Consider the following 21,260-nt stretch of genomic DNA (forward strand, 5'->3'; position numbering starts at 1 on the left):
CATTTTGAGCCAGTCGGGACTATTCCGGTTCTCCTATCATACACTTAGCCATACCAAACGACTCCTGAATAAAATGTTAAAGGTCACATGCAACCAAAAATCAAACATAATTAAAACACAATTATCACTTATTCGTGACATATAATATACATTGCTGGTTATGAAAACATATAAACAAAATTATAAGCGCACAATCGCAAATCAAAAGTGCAATATTGTGTACTTCGGGTTTACTTCCCAAGAAACGAAGCAGCCGGGATACCGAACCCAGTCAGAGCGGGTGGGTGTGCACTCAAGTGTAACGGCTGGTTCATTTGCAGATGCCCTCACGGCTTATTGTGTGTGTATATGTAGAGATGTTGGGTTTTGTAAATACATGCTCATTTTTTGTGTATAACATTTTGCAATCAACAGACATCATAACATGTCAAGTGTTCAACTATCACACCTGCCTGTCTGTGTAATTACATAATGTGACAGAGACCGAACTCGGGCCATAAATCAATGCATTTTGTTTATGGTGTATAGCCTGATTGGTGTTAAGTTCAAATTGCATGTGGTCAGTGATAGCAGCTGTGTATTAAATATTGTCATTAGCAGACAGGCAGGCAGACACACAGGTGTCAATAAAACAAGACATTGAGTTTTATCTGTGACAACGACATATCTATATCACAGTTAGAAATTGTGTCAATGCTAAATAATGACATTGCTTTTAAGTATCGAACTGAGAAAGTGACTCGGTAAGAAGAACGTGTGGTGAAATTATATAAACAGTTAATTTACTGTCATAACATATAAAAAGCTCGCGCCTGTGAGATATCAACAAAACATTAGAAAAATAGCTCACACCAAAGCCTTCGCCGAGTATTCACCGGACAACCCGCTTCCAGCGCGATTTCACTGCGCACGTACTATGAGCGCAGCCCAGCTGTTGAAACCCGTTTTCCCCAGAAAAGTCGGGGGAAAATTAGTGAAACGTTTGAACTCCGATTTCGCGCATTTTTTTCATCGCGTTATTTTTCAACTTTATAAGTTGAATTTGCATTTTTGACGATTTGTTTCGGTAAGTCCATACCGAAAGGTATCAGAATCTGCAAAGTTGTGTTTTACGTTGCATGTGACCTTTAATCTTATTCTTGAAATGTGTGCCATCTCTTCCTTGTCCTTTGCTGCTGTATTTTCTGCTTGTTCATCATTTTTGTTCTCAGCTGGACATAAGAGCATTCACGCTTGGAAATCTGTAGAAATGCCTGAACTGTCTACTTTTCTGAAATATGACAAAGTTTTCAAAATTATGTTAAAACATCAAGGTACAATTCCAGTGAGTATCATCACTCAGCTTCTAGTCCTATAGCCTTTACCCAACTCCCCAACTTAAGGTTTTATTAGGACAAGTAAACATTTGCCATCTTAAAGATTTAGCTCATTTGTTATCATTATGAGGACTTGTGGCCTAAATATACTATTCCCACTTTGCTAAGGATCAAATCATTGATTCAACAGAAAACTATGATATGGGATCTGATTTGGTTTAAATATCTAAGCTTATTGTAAGTATGGATCCTAGGTTTCAGTATGTCATTTAATCTTGTGGATCCCATACCTGCTATTGACAGGTGTTGTGTACTTGTAAATGACTCATTCCATGATTTGCAAAATGGTTGATTGGTGCCATTAAAACCATTTTTATGGTTACTCATGTATCAAGTGCATAAGGTTAGATTAAAGTAGATGTTTGCCTAAAGAAGGGTTACTATATTACTATTTATCCAGTTTTAAATGGATACAATTTCAAATTATAAATCTATGTTTAAGTAAAGTTTGTGATCCTTAGCAAAGTGTGAGCAGTCTATGTTAGTTTCTAATCACTGCAATATTCAATATAACAACGTATAATCCTTCGATTAACTTTGCAATAAGGTAGAATAGAAATAGTTCTATAAAGATGGAGCCTTGAGTATTGAGGAAACTTTATATCTTGTAACATGGCTGAAAATTGAATGGGAGTGACTGCCAATGTCTATGAGAGAAACGAGGGTCAACACTTGTAGTGAGTGAGTTTAGTTTTACGCCGCTTTTAGCCATATTCCAGCAATATCAGGGTAGGGGACACCAAAAATGGGCTTCACACATTGAACCCATGCGGGGAATCGAACCCGGAGCCTTCGACATGACAAGCTAACGCTTTAACCCCTAGGCTACCTCACCGCCTGTCAACACTAGTATTAGTAATCGCTTCATTAAGCAGATAGAGACTGAATACCACTGAGAAAGGGAAAGGTAGGAGAAGGATGTCCACATAAATACTGGTTAACTTTATTGCAGTGTTTATCAAACAAGTGAAGTGATGATGAAACAAAACACTGACATAATTTATATGCAGCAACATGTGCATGTTTTGGTATATACTCAGAGAAATTATTACAGCAATGATAAAATAATCACAGCAACAAGAAAGTAATTGAACAAAAGAGAAATATTGATTAAAACAACATTTTGATGGACAAAAATGGCAGCATTAGGTTTTTGTAAAACAAAGGTCTGAACTGAAAATATGCAAACAAATAAAAGATATCTGATTCGCTAACTTCTAAACCAAACTTCATAAAATTCTGCATACAACTGGCTCAGTGATTTTTCTCCAAATCTCCTACATGTCATGCATGATGCAATTGGAACCAGTTGATGACATATGTCGGCAGTATGTCAGCCAAGTTCTAGCAGTGCTGAAGGCTAAGGGTTAGTCATCTAGTTAGAAAAAAGACATGGTATGTTTTCAGATTTGAGAGTTTTGTTGAGTATTTGATAAACAGAAATTACATTTGGAACAGACAAGTTTAGCTTGAGGTTTGAAATGTAAACAATTTTGGCATTGACTACTCAATGAAAACTACAAATCTAGAAACATACCGTATGTACTGACATTATAGAATACAAACATGATCTGTCGTTTTCTAATTTCTATCTATCTAGGTGACTTTCAAAGTTGTGAGACATGAGAAAGGTCAGGAATGCTATGAGTTCACCATGGAATGTAATAACACCTTGATAGAATGCATGACATCACCATGATCACATGCTACAGTGATAACTGAGCTCTTCATCAGAAAGTGGAGGGAAAACTTGAAATGCACTGACTTACTCAGTAGACAGAGCAAATCATTTGTAATTCAATAACAATACTGGTCAATCATGGTTCAAATTGTATATGATATCTCTGAGTGTGACCCCCATAATTCATATGAACTGACCCTATATTTTTTATGTATGAAAGGTCCCTAATTGTCCTTTTCCTGGCAGAACACCACTTATGCATCTCAGTCAGGTATGACATATATCATCTGAAGTGTTGAATCATAACTGACATCAGTCAATACAGACTGCAAGGAAGAAATCTTAATCCTTTAGTATGTATGATTTAATACTACAGCTGAGTGCGCAGTGTGACAACCAAACTCCACTTATCCATATGATATAACTAGATTACAAACTGATTAGTTAAATGGCCTCTTTAGTGGTACAAAGTATGAATAAAATTTGACTGTAGACAGGTGAACTACAGAGAGCTTGGTTTAACAATAATAATCTTTATTTGCACTGAGAAGGCCACAGGCCTATAGTACATAAAGTTATGTTACATTTGAGAGGAATTTAGATCGGTTAATCATAGCATAGTAAATGAACATTGAAATATTTTGTAGAAGAACTGGATTTTTACTACTTAACAATGAGGAGAATTTTATCACATTTGGATGGACATAGTAATATCTTTTAATATATTTTGTTCGCAACCGGTCATAAAATGGACATATTAGGAGAAAATGTAATTCATCTTCTATTTCGTTAAAATTACAAAGTGTACATATTCTATTTTCTCTTTTTACATTCATATATCTGCCTCTTTCTTCAATCAACAAATCATGAGAAGAGCATCTGAATCGTGCCAGTGCTATTCTAAACTTTTAACATTAACACAGGATAGATATGACTCAAGAACTATGGCATTTTTAAACAATGAATAATACATGCATTTATTTGATAATGATATCCTTTCACTCCATGTTTGAATATACATATCTTTTAGTCTTGTCGTTAAGGATTGTATGAATAACGTAGGTGATTCGACATATTGTGTATTCCATGTAATTCCAAAACCAATAGAATATAAAAGTTTTTACATTGGTTGCCCAGTTTTTGTCCACCTTTATCATATAACAACATCATATTATAACACTTCTTAGGTAAGCCGATTTGAAGGCATAATCAACAGTTTTAGCCAGTACTTAATAACTTTAATGCTTGTAAGAATGTGCATTGGGTACCTACCGCATTCACCATAAATCACTGCGTTAATAACTCCGAGGAACTTTTTGCATGCGTATAAATGGATTTTTTCAATATCGACAAATTTTGTTATTCCCCAAATTTCGGCCCCATATGATAAAATTGGACTGACTTTGGCATCAAATATTTTAAAGAATGAAGAGTAGTTAATATTACCAAGTACACTCAACTGTTTCATAATTGTTGGTTAATGTAATTAACTAGGTTTATAACAACGGGAAGACCAACAAATATCCAACTTCTTATTACGTACTGTTTTCCTTGATATGCTTTGTTACCATTCACATGGTTTATAAATGTGTGTTGTTTGTACATACAGCCCATCACGTGTACATGTAGTATAGAATATTAATTATTTGTATTACGCGCCATTCATGGTTAGTTATCTTGTTTATCCCTGAAGGGAGACTAGACACGTTTTAATGTACACCATATACTGGGGTGAACAAATATTGACATACCACTATTATTTTATCACCATTGTCGCTACGCCAAATATTCCTTGTTTACATAGCAGGCGGGTCAGTCCCACTTCATCTCCTTTTAAGGAGCCAGTCTATTTTTATTTAATGCACAGGTTATTTCCGCCATGCGCAGTTGTCTGAAATTCTACTTCCAGTCATGCGCAGTTACTAGCTTATAGTTCGCCATGCTGGTATTGTTTATGCTGTGAGTGGAAAGTTGAAAAGTTCTGTGAGCTTAAAAGTTTTATTATCGAGGTGATTAGACTTTTAACGATCGATTGATCCGCCATGCCTCCAGCAAGACGGAAGGAAATTCACGAGGCGCTCGCCACGACGATCACACGCCCTGTTCCAACAGCAAACAATCGTGACACGCATCGAAGACGCTGGAGAGCAAGACAACCATGGAACCGGTTTAAGAGCCAGAGGCTTAGTAGTTCCAGACGCCGTTATACCGATATCACCGTGAGACAATCGACCGCACTCAACTCTCCCAAGGAATTGGTCCATTGAGAGGATTACGAACTATATCGAAAGCAGATGTTGGGAATACGACCGCCGCAAGGTCTTTCTCGAAGCAGTATCAAGAGCTGTACTCTATTAACGTGGCCAATCACAGTGCGAGGTCAGACAGGTCAGCGAGTCAAGGCATTATGGAACCAGAACCACGCGGAAACGACAATATGGCGACATTACTGACCACTGTTCAGCAATTGCAACAACAGGTAGCCCGTCTAACTGACAAAGTGGATAATAGGAATTCCAACCAGTCGCAAGCCATACAACAACCACAGCAAGAAAGTGACCACAGGTTATATCAAGACCATGTTACGGGAATACCCCGGGCCCAGTCAGGAACCACTTTATTCTCTGCAAGATTTGCTCCTGATGACCCCATGTCTACAAGAGGAAGCTTGCCAACACAAGTGAACAACCACAACCTGCTTGGCATACCGGAGGTCGAGATAGTGTCGCCAGCTGAGGAAACAGATCTGGGAGGGTAAGGATGTAAATCTAGCTCTCCTTATGATCCCAGATGAGATGTCCACTACAGCCCGCTCATTTGCCTTTTAATGACAACACACAATGCTACTTAAACCCCAGGTTGATGCCAGGATGACTATGCCTCTTACCATCAGCATGTTCGTCACTGCATTTGGCAGATACAAAAACATCATGTGTATCAGGTGGCCACAGAGGGACAAGGAGCTGGACAGGTATGAACGTAATATCCTGGAGATGCATGCCCAGTACTTAAAACCAACTTTTTACCAATATCACCGCAAGTTCTCCCGCAAAGCTGCTGCCCTGCTCGAACAACAAAACTGGAAAGTGGACTGGAGTAAGATAGATGATGACCTGTACAGAGTGATTTTCACAGGTCAGCGAAGTCAAGGCATGTCAGCTCTGTCAAGATATTGGCCACATGACAGAATTCTGTTCTATGGTGATCACCAATCCTCCCAACCAAGCTTAACAGATGGGCCACCAGCACAGGCCAACAGAAATACCCTGATCTACAAGAGAAGACATCTGCAATGGAGCGGGCGTTCTGCAGACCGATATGGACGACCCATCGCCATATATCAAGGAGTACCAATATGCAATAACTACAACACAGATCGATGTGTACATGTCAGTTGCAAATTTAGACACATCTGCCTCACGGTCATAAATCACATGCCCAGTTCAAGTGTTACCAGAACAGAGAGTCGGACAAGAAGGCAAGTTCCCCAGAACATAGACAAAGAGACAGGGAGGAAACCGCGACAAGTGACTACAGTGCACCCCATCCCCATCAATGTCCAAGTGTTAGCGGATAAACTTATTGACTGTGGTCGAAGTTCAGTTCGCCAATAATCTTGTTCATGGCTTGACTTATGGCTTTATGACTGGAATTGTGGCCCCACCTATTCACACCAAGATTTGTCGAAACCTATTATCGGCTAGTTGTAATCCTGAAGATACCTCTACTCTCCTGCAGAAAGAACTAGGAAAAGGTTTTTGATTGACCATTTCTACAGCCACCATTTCTCTCCCATAGGATCAATCCAATCGGCATTGTGGAAGGCAAATATTCTGGCAAGAAAAGACTGATTGTCGACCTTTCATCACCCCACAATGATGGGTTGCATCCCAGCCTTAACTCATTAATCAGCAAGGAAGAGCATTCCCTTACGATAGGAAAGTGGATGATGCCATCAACATCATCAAGGAGATTGGGCCAACAGCCTACATGTGCAAATTTGACATTGCTGACGCCTTCAAATTAATTCCTATTCATCCATCAATGTGGCACCTTCATGGAATTCAGTGGAAAGGACATTATTATTATTATACAAGACTAGTCTTTGGTTCCAGATCCAGCCCCAAAATATTTGACCAATTGTCGAAGGCAATATGCTGGATCGCGGAACATGTGTGTGATGTAACTCATATTCTGCATCTGTTAGATGACTTCTTAACTATGGACAATTCAATTAGTAATGGTAAATCCACAATGCAAAAAATGATTGGCCTATTTTCAGAATTAAATATTCCTCTGTCCATGCACAAGACAGCTGGACTCAACACAATGCCTAGAATACCTAGGCATTACTCTGGACTCTAAGAATATGGAAGCCCGCCTCCCACAAGTCAAAGTGAAGAGAATAATAGAGATGATGGACTCTGTCGCCAGTAAGAAGAAGGTCACCAAAAGGAAGCTACTTAGCGTGCTCGGCCACTTGAACTTCGCCATGCAAATTATACCAGGGCGCTCCTTTATCAGCTATCTGCTGAAGTTAGCTCATTCAGTGCCAGAGCTGTATCACCATGTGGGTCTGAACAGAGAATGTCAGATCGACTTAAACATGTGGAGAACTTTTCTCAGCCAGTGGAACGGAAAATCGCTCTTCCTTAATGAAAGAATAGCTGCTCCTGATTTTGAACTGTTTACCGATGCCGCCGCCGTCGGGTTCGGGCGCCTACTTCCAAGGACAGTGGTGTGCTAACAAGTGGCCAACTCCAATTGTTTGACATTGCAGGAGATGACATGTCTATAGCATTATTAGAACTGTACCCCATCATAATGGCATCATCTTTATGGGGTCACCTGTGGACTTCAAGGAGCATTTGTTTTGTGTGTGACAATTTGGCCACTGTTACAATTTTGAACAAGGGCAGATCAAAAGTCCCAGTGATTATGCTGTTTGTAAGGAAGTTAGTGTTGAATGCAGCTACTTATAACTTTGTCTTCAATGCAGTACACCTACCAGGTCGCGGATAATCTTATAGCTGATGCACTATCTCGATTACAGATAGAGAAGTTCCAGCAGCTAGCCCCCGAAGTTAAACCATGCCCGACTAACCTTGCCTGCCTATGGACAAATTGACTATGTCACGGACTCCAGGGCTAGATCACCTCTGGGAGCAAGCCCCTCTCCGCACACACAAGAACCGCTTATAACTCAGGCCTGAGAGCCGCTTCTGATGTTTATGAGTATGTCAGGTGTTACGTGGTATCCTCAAGCATTACCCTGTATCAATGAACAAGTGTTGCTAAACTTTGTGTCACATTGCCATTACAAGCTGAAAGTGACTCACTCTAATGACAAGAGAGTACCTAAGTGGCGCCAGATTTGCATATCTTCGCCATGGAGTTAACAATCCATGGTGCAACAACACCTTGTTGGCGCTTACAGACAATAATGAGATCATTGAAGAAACTGGCAGGTGTCAGAGCAGCACCACGCCTCCCAGTGACAATCGTGATTCTGAAACACATAGTGAGGACGTTGAATGGCGGTCTGTTCTCAGCATATTTAGACATCATGCTGGCAGCTGCTTTCTGTACAGCCTTTTTCGGTTTTCTACGATGTGGAGAGTTGACCTACCACCATTTCAACCCAAGCCAAAACCTGTCGATGGAAGATGTTGTGTTTGCCAGTGAGAATTCTAAATTCCACCTAAAACTAAAGGCTTCAAAAACTGACATATTCCGGAGGGGTGTGACCCTTACAGTCCATGCAGTTCCACACGTGTGTTGCCCAGTGCGCTATGAGTCGGCATGTTAAACAAAGGAGGAAAGCGGGTGCCACAGCAAAAGATCCGCTTCTTCGGCCATGAACGATGGTACTGCTTTTACCAGAACAGTATTTGTTAGCAGCCTTAAATCAGTACTTACCGCAGCAGGCTGGAATGACCGACAGTTCAATGGTCATTCCTTCCGCGATTGGGCGCCACCTCCGCGAGCAGCAGCAAATGTCCCAGATCACCTCATCAAAACGCTAGCGGTGGTCCTCAGACTCTTACCTAAGATACATCCGTATTCGACAGTGCCATTGGAAAAGCCGCATTATGCTATGTGTGGTTTACCTAGTGTCTAGTCAGTTGTTGGTCTTCCCATTTTTATGCATCTTGTACTTTGCCATCACGGGAGGCCAAGTGGTTCCTTTCTGTTTATAGTGTACATCATGTTGGGGGTATTCTCAGTTATAACAAGGTTATTCCCGATCATTGTGGCAGTCAAATATCATAAAGATCAAGGGGATATTTTTCACCCCCATCATTCAGGGTGTCCTAATTCAGCTAAATGGCAGCTATAATGAACTGACAGCACCCCATGCTGGTTAGTAAGACTGATGCTCAGTCAAAGTATGTTTCAAACTCAGGTATGGATAGTAGTATGTGCAATATAACATCAGGCTGGAATTATCGAGGACTGATGCTCAGTCTAAGCTTTCGGATCTAGGTTGATGCTCAACCATGCTAAAAATTAGGAGTTCGCACCCAATGCTTGCAGGTTCCAGCACCCCATGCTGGGGTTAGTATCAAGCTCGCGACCCAATGCTGGGGTAACATGTACCAATTATAGGTTGATGCTCAACCACAGCAGTTCAGGTTTATACCAACAAGTATTAGCAGGTATTCAGAGTATAAGCATGAGAATCCCCTAACGCCAATTTTTGTGTATACGCTTGTGTCTATGGTTTAAAGATTGTATGTTAATAAACTTGTCATTGTTATGCTCACCTTGTCGTTAAGTTATTATAAATGTTGGTTAATGTAATTAACTAGGTTTATAACAACGGAAGACCAACAAATATCCAACTTCTTATTACGCACTGTTTTTCCTTGATATGCTTTGTTACCATTCACATGGTTTATAAATGTGTGTTGTTTGTACATACAGCCCATCACGGTACATGTAGTATAGAATATTAATTATTTGTATTACGCTACCATTCATGGTTAGTTATCTTGTTTATCCCTGAAGGGAGACTAGACACGTTTTAATGTACACCATATACTGGGGTGAACAAATATTGACATACCACTATTATTTTATCACCATTGTCGCCACGCCAAATATTCCTTGTTTACATAACAGGCGGGTCATTCCCACTTCATCTTCTTTTAAGGAGCCAGTCTATTTTTATTTAATGCACAGGTTATTTCCGCTCATGCGCAGTTGTCTGAAATTCTACTTCCAGTCATGCGCAGTTACTAGCGATAGTTCGCCATGCTGGTATTGTTTATGCTGTGAGTGGAAAGTTCCCACCTCCTCCCTCAACACCACCTCATATATGTATATTCATATGTATTTGATGCATGTCTTCTATATTAGGGGGCTTATCCCTCATTAGTCCTCCAGGGATTCTCATGTAGTATGCTCTACTGCTTTAGTCAAATATCAGTCAAATATCATAAAGATCAAGGGGATATTTTTCACCCCCATCATTCAGGGTGTCGACCAGCTAAATGGCAGCTATAATGAACTGACAGCACCCCATGCTGGGGTTAGTAAGACTGATGCTCAGTCAAAGTATGTTTCAAACTCAGGTATGGATAGTAGTATGTGCAATATAACATCAGGCTGGAATTATCGAGGACTGATGCTCAGTCTAAGCTTCGGATCTAGGTTGATGCTCAACCATGCTAAAAATTAGGAGTTCGCACCCAATGCTTGGGTCAGGTGTTCCAGCACCCCATGCTGGGGTTAGTATCAAGCTCGCACCCAATGCTGGGGTAACGTGTACCAATTATAGGTTGATGCTCAACCACAGCAGTTCAGGTTTATACCAACAAGTATTAGCAGGTATTCAGAGTATAAGCATGAGAATCCCCTAACGCCAAATTTTGTGTATACGTTGTGTCTATGGTTTAAAGATGTATGTTAATAAACTTGTCATTGTTATGCTCACCTTGTCGTTAAGTTATTATAAATCCAATTAATGCTTTTTGTCCCTGTAACGCTGCATATTTTACATGCCTCGTCCATGGTCACTGGTGAAATATAGTCCCAAATATTTATAAAAGCCAATACACTCCAGCTGCATACCTTTATATAACCATTTTTCCTTTTTTGACAATTTGCCTCCATTTTTTAATACAAATTTTTTCGTTTTTTCTCTATTTACAGTTAATTTCCATTTATCGCAGTAACTTTCAAGTTCATTAATTTGATTCTGTAAGCCATTAATGGAAAGCTTGAGAACAAAAACAATGTCATCTGCAAATAGCAATAGGAAAATATGAACTATATCAGGGTGGAGTTGAATCCGTACACACAATTAGTTTCGATTTGTCGTGTTAACTCATTTATAAAAAAAGAAAATAGAAATGGGCTTAGTATACAGCCTTGTCTCACACCAAGTTGCAAGTCGAATGTTTCTGAATAATTATGATTACTTTTAATGCAAGCCTTGACATTTTCATACATATTGCATAAAAGTTTACTCATTTTACCACTGAGACCGTGGGTATTAAATAGAAGCCAAAGTTTTTTTTGTATTGAATCGAAAGCTTTTGAAAAATCTACAAATAATGCGTAAAATTTCCCCTTTAGAGCTTAAATACCTTTGAATAATACTTTGCAGTATAAACATATTATCTACTGTCGTATATCCCTGTCACGAAGCCAGCTTAGCGCAGCTGATCTTATCCATTGAGTCTCCCCAGTTTACAAGTCTTTTATTTATTGTAGAGGTGAAAGTTTTACTAAATATGCTCAGTAGTGTTATGCCCTGTAATTATTTGGATTATTTATATTACCTTGTTTATGGATAGGAACTATTATGCCAATTGCCCAACATCTGGGGAACGTACCAGTTTCTAATATCAAATTAAAGAGCAATTCTAAGTACGGGACGATAAGATCTGCTGAGTATTTAAAAAATTCAGATATTGTTTTATCAATTCCTGGTGATTTATTACATTTCAGTTGGTTAATGCTATCTAATATACACTATAAATGATGTGTTGCCCAAAGGTCCACTGACCATGTATCCCAACAGGAGCTGAATTCGACGTTCTGGTGATTTCGACGATTGCATTGCTCGCGCTATATCGGGTGAGTACGTGTGCGATCGGAGTGCACAAACAGTTTCACTGGTAGGGTGGTGCCCAATCGGCTGTCCTGAGAAGTTTTATTGACCCAATGGAAATGGCGAGAAGTAAAGTTATATAAAGCAAACAAGCATCAATATTATTTACCCGAGATGGATTAATCACCATACTTTAGATGCAAAATCAGTTGCCTTTATAACAAAAAAATAAAGCAAGCTTGAAAATTCAGTAAGATTAGTTGTCTGCTGGTGACAGGCAATATATAACAGGGAAGTTAATGTGATCACAACACTCCCTGCGCAGTGTGGAGCAAAAGTATGGCTCATCGTCAAAAACCCATACAAAACACCCGGATGTTGAAATGGCCACTGTTTTCACCGATCACGCATGTCATCAAACGCTATTTTGTAGGAAACACTTGATATTTTTGTGGCAGAAATAGATGAATATATCCTTTATCACCCCAGGTTAGTAAAATAAAAACTTTAAATGATATTACAGATACAAATTACGTTTTTGTCTTACATCGTCGAAAACCCCTGACACCGGGATATATGTGTTGCCAAAAGGTGTACTGATAATACATATGATGAGTTGCCCACAGGTCTACTGATTGTAGGATGTGTTGCCCAAAAGTGTACTGATAATACATATGATGTGTTGCCCACAGGTCTACTGATTGTAGGATGTGTTTCCCAAAGGTGTACTGAAAATACATATGATGTGTTGCCCACAGGTCTACTGGTAATATATATGATGTGTTGCCCAAAAGTCTACTGATTATATGATGTGTTGCCAAAAGGTCTACTGATAATATACATGATGTGTTGCCCAAAGGTCTACTAGTGATATATATATGATGTGTTGCCCAAAGGTCTACTGACAATATATACGATATGTTGACCAAAGGTCTACTTATAATATAGATGATGTGTTGCCCAAAGGTCTACTGATTATATGATGTGTTGCCCAAAGGTCTACTGATAATACACATGATGTGTTGCCCGCAGGTCTACTGGTAATATATATGATGTGTTGTCCACAGGTCTACTGACAATACATTTGATGTGTTGCCCACAGGTCTACTGGTAATATATATGATGTGTTGCCCAAAGGTCTACTGATAATATACATGATGTGTTGCCCACAGGTCTACTTGTGATATATATGTGTTGCCCAAAGGTCTACTGGTGATATATATGATGTGTTGCCCAAAGGTCTACTGATAATATATATGATGTGTTGCCCACAGGTCTACTGATAATATATATGATGTGTTGCCCAAAGGTCTACTGATGATATCAATGATGTGATGCCCAAAAGTCTACTGATGATATATAAGATGTGTTGCCCAAAGGTCTACTGATGATATATATGATGTGTTGCCCAAAGGTCTACTGATTATATGATGTGTTGCCCACAGGTCTACTGATAATATATATGATGTGTTGCCCAAAGGTCTACTGATGATATGATGTGTTGCCCACAGGTCTACTGATAATATATATGATGTGTTGCCCAAAGGTCTACTGATAAAAGTCTGCTGTTAATATAAATGATGTGTTGCCCAAAGGTCTACTGATGATATGATGTGTTGCCCACAGGTCTTCTGATAATATATATGATGTGTTGCCCAAAGGTCTACTGATAAGGTCTGCTGTTAATAGATATGATGTGTTGCCCATTGGTCTGTAAAAAATATAACATTGGATGTGTTGCCCAAAGGTATGTAAAAATAACAGATAGGATGTGTTGCCCAATGGGCTGTGATTATAGCAGACGGGATGTGTTGCCCGATGGGCTGTGATTATAACAGATAGGATGTGTTACCCAACATTCTGATGATAATGATATACATATCTTGCCCAAGAGCCTGCTGAATATTAATACATATATATATATATAAGTTGCCCCGATGGTTAACACAATACATCCTATTCATCATAAACATCTATTGAATTTAATAGCGTAAGCTTGATTGTTTTACTAATGACCTGCCAATAATATGATGAAAAGCGGTCGTGCTAAACACTTTCTTGACTTCGTATCATGATATGATATGTAATGGGTGTTCACTTATCTTGATAACTAGAAAGAAACTACTAAAAACTGTTGGTACCTTTTCACTTCCAGTGCATCTGCTGATGAACAGTATATCCACCTTTACATTTTAGTACCTTCTCACAGATACTACATCTCAATCCTGAAAAGGTAAAGGAAGAAAATGTATCTGCTGGCATGGAATACACGTGTGTTCAGTTCTCATTTGCTGAATTTACTGTGTATGAAGGACACAAAAACATTAATGCAAATGTATTGACAATTACATGAATCATTTGATAACAACCCATTTAAACACCTGATACAATTATGTAAAACAAATTTATTTGAGAACCCACCCCTGTGATATGAACAGAATGGTGTCAGAACTTTCATACACCTGATTATCTGATGGAAGATTGAATTATTGACTACAGAAAAACAACAAAATGTAGGCAATATGTTAATTTGTATACTCTGTATTGAGAAATGCCAACAATTTCTCTTCATGGGTCTGGTCTGAATTGTGTGCGCTACGAAACACGACACGCATCAGCTCTCTATGAAACATGTAAGATATGAGTAGATAGTAACCTAAAAGTGAAAATGATGTCTCTGTAAAAAACATGATTATTACAGGGATTAATTTTTGAATTGTAAATGTTTGGACATCATGCAAGTGCAAAAGTTAATAGAAAAGCTTAAAAATGTTGAAAATTACCCTATTGATATATGAACAGAGCAAATTCTGCCAGTTTTTAAAAAAATCTACATTTACTGTAAAGTTTTCCATGATCAGAACCACAATACTTGTCTGGAACTCCTTGTTATGAGAGTAAATACAGTTTGTCTTTAAATTTTTCACATATGTCATCAAAGACAGACGATCTGTATGTATTGAGATAATACCTAAAACATGAATTGCTTCACACGGTACTGATCGGTACACAACCATTCAAGATAACTGTACTAATATTGAGAAAGATTAAACAATTTGCAAAGATTCATGAGGCATTACTACATGGGGTATTGCAAGTTTGTGGTGCTGAATTCTAAAGGTAGGCCAGAACATTGTTAAGGTTAGGGATGCCTAAATACATCGATGCATTGATACTTTTTCTAAGACGGTACAATTATCAATACATTCAAAACTGTATCGATATTTAGTTTTTGAAAGTATCTGTTTAAATATGTTGTAATATATATTGTTTACATTTTGCAATTGTATCATGTTTTTTTTATGTTATGAGAGTCATAAATGATTATTTTTCATGCACAAAGATGGGAAATTAGAACTTTTTAATCTCTGAGGATAAAAAATGTTGATTTGTTCATGGACAATCATAAAATATGAAATATTAATGTTCAAAATGTAAATAAATTCACGCAGTAATGCAGCGAAAATAGGTATCATAATACATATCGAATCACGTCATGAGTATAACGTATCGATTCATGAAATTTATGTATCACGCCATCCCTAGTTAAGGTAGAAATAAAGTTAACAAAGTTGTGAAAATAGTATTCACAATTTAAACCTACTAACGTGAAGGTATTGATCTCTGGATCACATAACCTACCCCTTCCTCCCTTTGGAATGCCTCACAGACTCCTCCTCTGATTCTGCAATTTGAAGATCACATTTCTCCTCTTCCAAGCTCAACGTCTCTTGATCCCGTTCATAATTGTCTGCATTATGTAACATCAAAATGTTAACAATATTATTCTCAAAATGATTATGAACTTAAATTCAAAAGTGAGATTAAGAAATTATAATTTTTCTCCTGAACTGATAAAGTATTTAAAATACTACTAGATTTAGTTATCATCCTAACAACATACATAAATTATGAATTTACAATGTTTCATATTCAGAAACTTTTGTAAAATAAAATTAACTTACCAGGCATAAACTGGATTGGATATGATTTCCACGTCTAACAGGACCATCTGAGACTAGCACTTAGTCTCTGAATATATATAATTTTGATACAAACAAATAATTCCTTTTAAACTAAAAAGGAGCTTCAGTGAGATGGGAGATTCCTGAACCCAAATAAAACTAGACTTGCTTCAATTAGGGCTTTAGCATTGCAGAAAGGCATAGATGGAAGTAAAAGTAATGCAGTTCAGGAACTATGAGACAGGCTAGACCTTTCCTGACTTTATAAGTCTTTGTCAACTTTGAACTTGATTTGAAGGGTGACCAAAGGAAAAACCTTGTGCCATCAAGTCAATTTGAATGGAATTTAAGAATACCCATAATATCATAAATAGTATGCATGATTGTGATGAAACATAGTTTCAGATTTACTCACACAATATACAAAGTTATGTCTTTATTCATGGGTTGCTTCTAAGTCATGTTCAGGATGCAGAGATTCAAGTGCATATACATGTATTTGTTTGGGGTTTTGGATCACTTTCAACAAAGCCTCTGAAAAGCCTTATTTCCCAAATAAGGCTTTGGTCGGACCCTTAGCTCTTGCTACCATTACCCCTACTATAAAAAAGTTTGAGACGCCAAGCGGGATACTGAACACCCAATGTTACACCTCCTAGCAGCACCACTTAACCGACTGAGCTACCGGGGACATGGCTGAAGTGTGTTGGTTTAACGGGTCTATCCTGGGGCATTTGGGCTGGATCTATCCTGGGGCACTATGCCATGCGTTGACCTCGATGAAACAGTTTAATGTGAATCGCCTATGATCTCTTTGGTGTTTGTAATAAAGGCTTGCTGGGCTTTTTTCACCCCTTGTTCTATGTACTTTTTTTTCTCGTCCTCACTGATAGCAGACTTACGAGACTTGGATCGAATCTCTTGTTTCATTTTATTATATTTTGTGAGTTCAGAGAGGATTGAACTAAACTCCTCCTCGGAGATCTTACTGTCAGTGAGTGCCGTGGATATACGCTCACTTACTGTGTTCAGCTTTGCTTCAGCCAGAACCCTGATCTCGTCGTGTTTCAATGCCTTACGATGCAGTCTGCGGGATGCAAACTTAAGCACCAACCCTAACACCCCTGCCACCCCAGCTGTTATTTCAATGCCTAGCACTACGGGGGTAGCCACGATGGTAGCTAACAACCCAACACCTGTCGCTCCTAGCCCCATGCTGGTTGTCATAAGGGCAGTATCAGCCCCGTCCACGATATTGAAAGCTCTATGGTACTTCTTACATAGTGCTTTACGGCGTGTCCTTGGTCTTGTTCTAGTTGGCGTTTTACATCACATAACTGTCTCAAACGGAACCCGTCTACGGTTTCCAGGGTCTTCGCTACTTCCTCTACGACTGGGTATAGACCCATTCTGTGTGCCTATAATATATCTGATAAAATATTTTTTAATTGGGTATCAGTTAATAGCCGATCAACGTACTTGAAGTTTATAAGGCCTACGTTCTCGGGTAGGTGAATAGAGGAAAGGTCAATAGGTAATTTTTGGGAATTTACCCTAAATATACTGGAGCTTATTAAGGGGGCAGCAACCCCTCACCCGGCCCCGAGTCCGTCATTATAACGATACTACAATGGCGGTCTTCAAAGCCAATAAAAGAATGGTCTATTCGCACCCCAGATAAAAGGTCCCATGAGAACCCATGGACGTTTTTAAAAGAGTATTATGATTAATGTGGAGCCTGGAGGCATAAACCTAGGAAATGGTGGTAGGTCAGAGTATATCTTAAATGATAACTGTGCATTCCCGGGTGCATCTAACATGTAACCAGGGTGATTTGGGATTTGGGAAATTCTAATTTTTTAGGGCCGTCGGTTGAAACCCCCGAGCAAGATACGCTGTTCTTAATTTCAGCGATATCCCTACCATTATGAAAAGAGGCGTAAGGTGTGGTGAGGGTTATGTTGAGCAACCATTTGGACTCCATAAAGTGGTTGTGCAGACTTCTCATAAAGTCGTCTGGCAGGAGCCTCAGCGCGTACACACCACCTATTAATTGTAGGACGTACAAGGCGTCTTCCTCACCAGGCTGATCGAATCCCTCTAGGTCCCTGAGTGTGAGTTTGGGTAGATGATCGGCCATTACCGCCCGCCTATACACGTTGTCTTTCAAGTGTAGGACGTATGAGCCACCTTCCTCACCAGGCTGATCGAATCCCTCCGTGTCCCCTAGGTCATTAAAGCGTAGTGTTGGGTCGATGACTGGTCATTGCTATAATACTATTACGATATAGTTTCCAACTGGTTTTCTGATAATAGTTCAGGGGTGAACTTCACCCCATGAAGTGTATGTTGTCAGGTAGGAAGATCTTGGTTAGTGATATCGTGTTTTCCACGATCACGGTGACACCCTGCAGACTGGTGTTGGAGCCGACACCCACCCATGCGTAAACTGTGCAAGCGTGATACTGGTGTCGTTTCACCCACCCGAGTTTGACCCCTTCACGATCTCGACCTCATTCCCGATGGTTCCCCTAGGTAGACTTTGATGATCAGTGTTGAGTTAAGCGGTAGACTCTCAGTATCCTGACCACGCCTTCAAATTCAGACACCAACTGCAATGTCACGTTTTGCATTCCCGGTTTACTCGATAGCATGTGGGCTGCCATACTGGCGACTGGGCTGATGGCTGCGCTCGTCTCTGAGTCGGGGCGTAAAGCCACGAGCAGGGTTCCGTTGTTAACGACTTTGTTTAGGTGGTTGTCTTTGTTATCCGTGAACGCGTAGGGGAGCCGAGCCTAATATTGAGAAACCAGTCGTCTTTATCTGGTAACAACACCCACTTGTCATCTTCGGTGACGAGGCGTATATGGCTTGTTCGGGCGACGGTAGTGCTCTCAACATCGTCTAAGTCGAACAGTTTGCCCCGAGCGATGGGTATATTATCCATTTATCATCCCGGTGGTGACTAGGGTGTACCGAGTGTTGACTGTCGCTCTTGTGGTATCTACTATATCACCTAGGGCTCCACGGAGGACTTCAACGCGTTTGTAAATGTTGTTTTTCAGTTGTAAAGTACAATTTACCATCTACTCCGGGGCGTCGAATCCGCGTGTGTCCCGAGGTCGGAGATCCCCACATTGGCGCATTTTTTCACCCGGGCCCTTGTAAGCTGGTCATTTTATGTGAAGCGTTAAGCTGAGGTATCCTATATTCACGGGATTATGATTTATATCTAACACCGATATTATCAGCTCAGGTATGTTGCCCTGAGTCAACCTCTTATACTGCAGCGGTGAAAGCGACTCAGTTCTACCGTCGTTGTATTTTCTCTGTTTTCACCGGTGCGGCTCTCAGTATAGTGGAAGGGTGACCCCTTGAATGTTATGCGTTGTGCTCACCTGACCGAGATGAATGTACAGCTCGGTGCGGTACTAGGTCGGGTAACTTCGTACCTGTGACGGTTGTTGTTGGTTTTATCTCGTCAGGCGGTATACCGAGTGTCCTCGCTAATGGCGGCCGAGCCTCAAGGAGTTTCTTCCGTTGTTGATTAACACCACTGTGCCGTTTGAGTCGTTCATCTTGAGTTCGGCTCCCAGGGGTTTGAAGACCTGCGTCGCTTAGCGAGCACTGCGCTGTAGTAGCCGTCAGTTATCTGGCTCGCGAGCTCCACTGACGAACAGCTTATTGTTGCTGGCGTTGATGTTAGTCCATTGCGGTAGGTAGGTGATATCGCAGAGTCGCGACTTGAGTTGACCCGGACGTATTATCGATCGCGTCGTCAGCTGAGCGGCCTCGCCGCTCGTTATTCCTGGAAGTGTTATGTACATGTTAGAGTATATATGCTCATTATATAATAGTTTTAAAATGTACTCCCCTGGAGTGTTTTACCCTAAACTGGACGTAGATTTCTCACCCATGAAGATCAGCGATTGGCTGATGGGATGTATTTCAGCGCCCAGCTTTTAGATGTGTTCAGCCTGTATAAATTTTCGGTGACTAGCGCTAAGGTAGTTCATGCTTGGTTCAACAACCCGATGCAGTTCTGGCAGAATCAACTCAACTTCGCCGTGTGGTGCGCTACAGCGGGGTGTGGTGTGACATTAACCGACTTTCGGCGTGGACGCTGAGTCAGTCTGTGTTCACGTTCCACGTGTACTACCAGGTCAGGCGTATCCTTAAAGAAATCAGCTCGGTCCCACAGGACAACGCATGGAGCGCAGTAAACAACAAATACGATAGGCGGGCCCTCTGACGTATTTGCAAGCAATTCGAACTAAACACGAAGGCGGATTGGCGTTTGCGGGACCGAACCACGGGTTGGGTATCCCCATCGTTCACAACATGCACCTCGTGGATGCCAGCGAAGTTGAAAGAATGGGGATACAAGTCGTATCATCACCTCACAACGAGCGAGTGGGATGACCGTTACATGGCTTTTCGACAACAGTAAGGATTACGAGTCTGGAGGTTCGAGCAGGGGGCGGATGACTGGAAAAAGTTCATGCTGGACGCGTCGAAGGATTCACTCGTGCGGGGTAATCAGGTTAAGCGACTTCGATTGAGCGTGCGTGTGAAGCTGTTGGGTGCGCGCAGACGCATAAGCAAGCGTTCCAACATCCTCGGTAAAGGGGACTGCTTACGGCGGCTCAGAAACAGTTCGTTGTTAGCGTTGAGGATGCTATCAATGCTCCAGTTGATCTCCGAGTGCCATCAAACGCTACCAAGGCGTGTTGGAATACGCCAGGTCGAAAGTCGACTACGTGTTCGGCGTGGGGTTGTACATGGCTCCGGCGATATGCAACTGAGAGTAAAAAAGTGGTGGGCTACAACAACGAAATAGTCATAGCCCGCGGCGGCCAAAAGTTGGGCGTCAACCCGATGTTAACATCCCCCCGTCCCACCACCCACGACCCGGTGAAATGGGTATAGTCACCCCACCCCGGAGCCTAGGGTTCAACATACACCCCTGTGGGGTCACCCACACACACAGCAGCACATCGACCGTAAAACAGCCCTGGTGGTTGGTGGGGTAGCTTTGGGACTTATTTGGTTAAAATTTCTTAGCGCTTCATTACACCAAACCCCCACCATGGCGACAATGGCTGCCCATAGGTTTTGACTGAGCCGCGTGGCAGTTTTAGCCAGAGCCCAGCAGCCGCGAGGCGATGCTACCCAGG

At 40.6% G+C, this 21,260-nt stretch overlaps 1 long non-coding RNA gene across 1 annotated transcript; it reads right to left on the minus strand.

The window, feature by feature from the left end:
- Nucleotides 1-1,135: 1,135 nt before the first annotated feature.
- On the minus strand, nucleotides 1,136-16,209 carry LOC124270440. The gene is made up of 3 exons (XR_006896779.1): nucleotides 15,761-16,209; nucleotides 14,260-14,343; nucleotides 1,136-1,270 (listed from the first exon to the last, which is right to left on the minus strand). It is a non-coding gene; the product is annotated as an uncharacterized LOC124270440 (long non-coding RNA).
- Nucleotides 16,210-21,260: the final 5,051 nt, after the last annotated feature.

The sequence above is a fragment of the Haliotis rubra genome, unplaced genomic scaffold (genome assembly GCF_003918875.1).
Source record: "Haliotis rubra isolate DU_JTF1 unplaced genomic scaffold, ASM391887v1 Scf1519, whole genome shotgun sequence".
NCBI classification, from domain to species: domain Eukaryota; kingdom Metazoa; phylum Mollusca; class Gastropoda; order Lepetellida; family Haliotidae; genus Haliotis; species Haliotis rubra.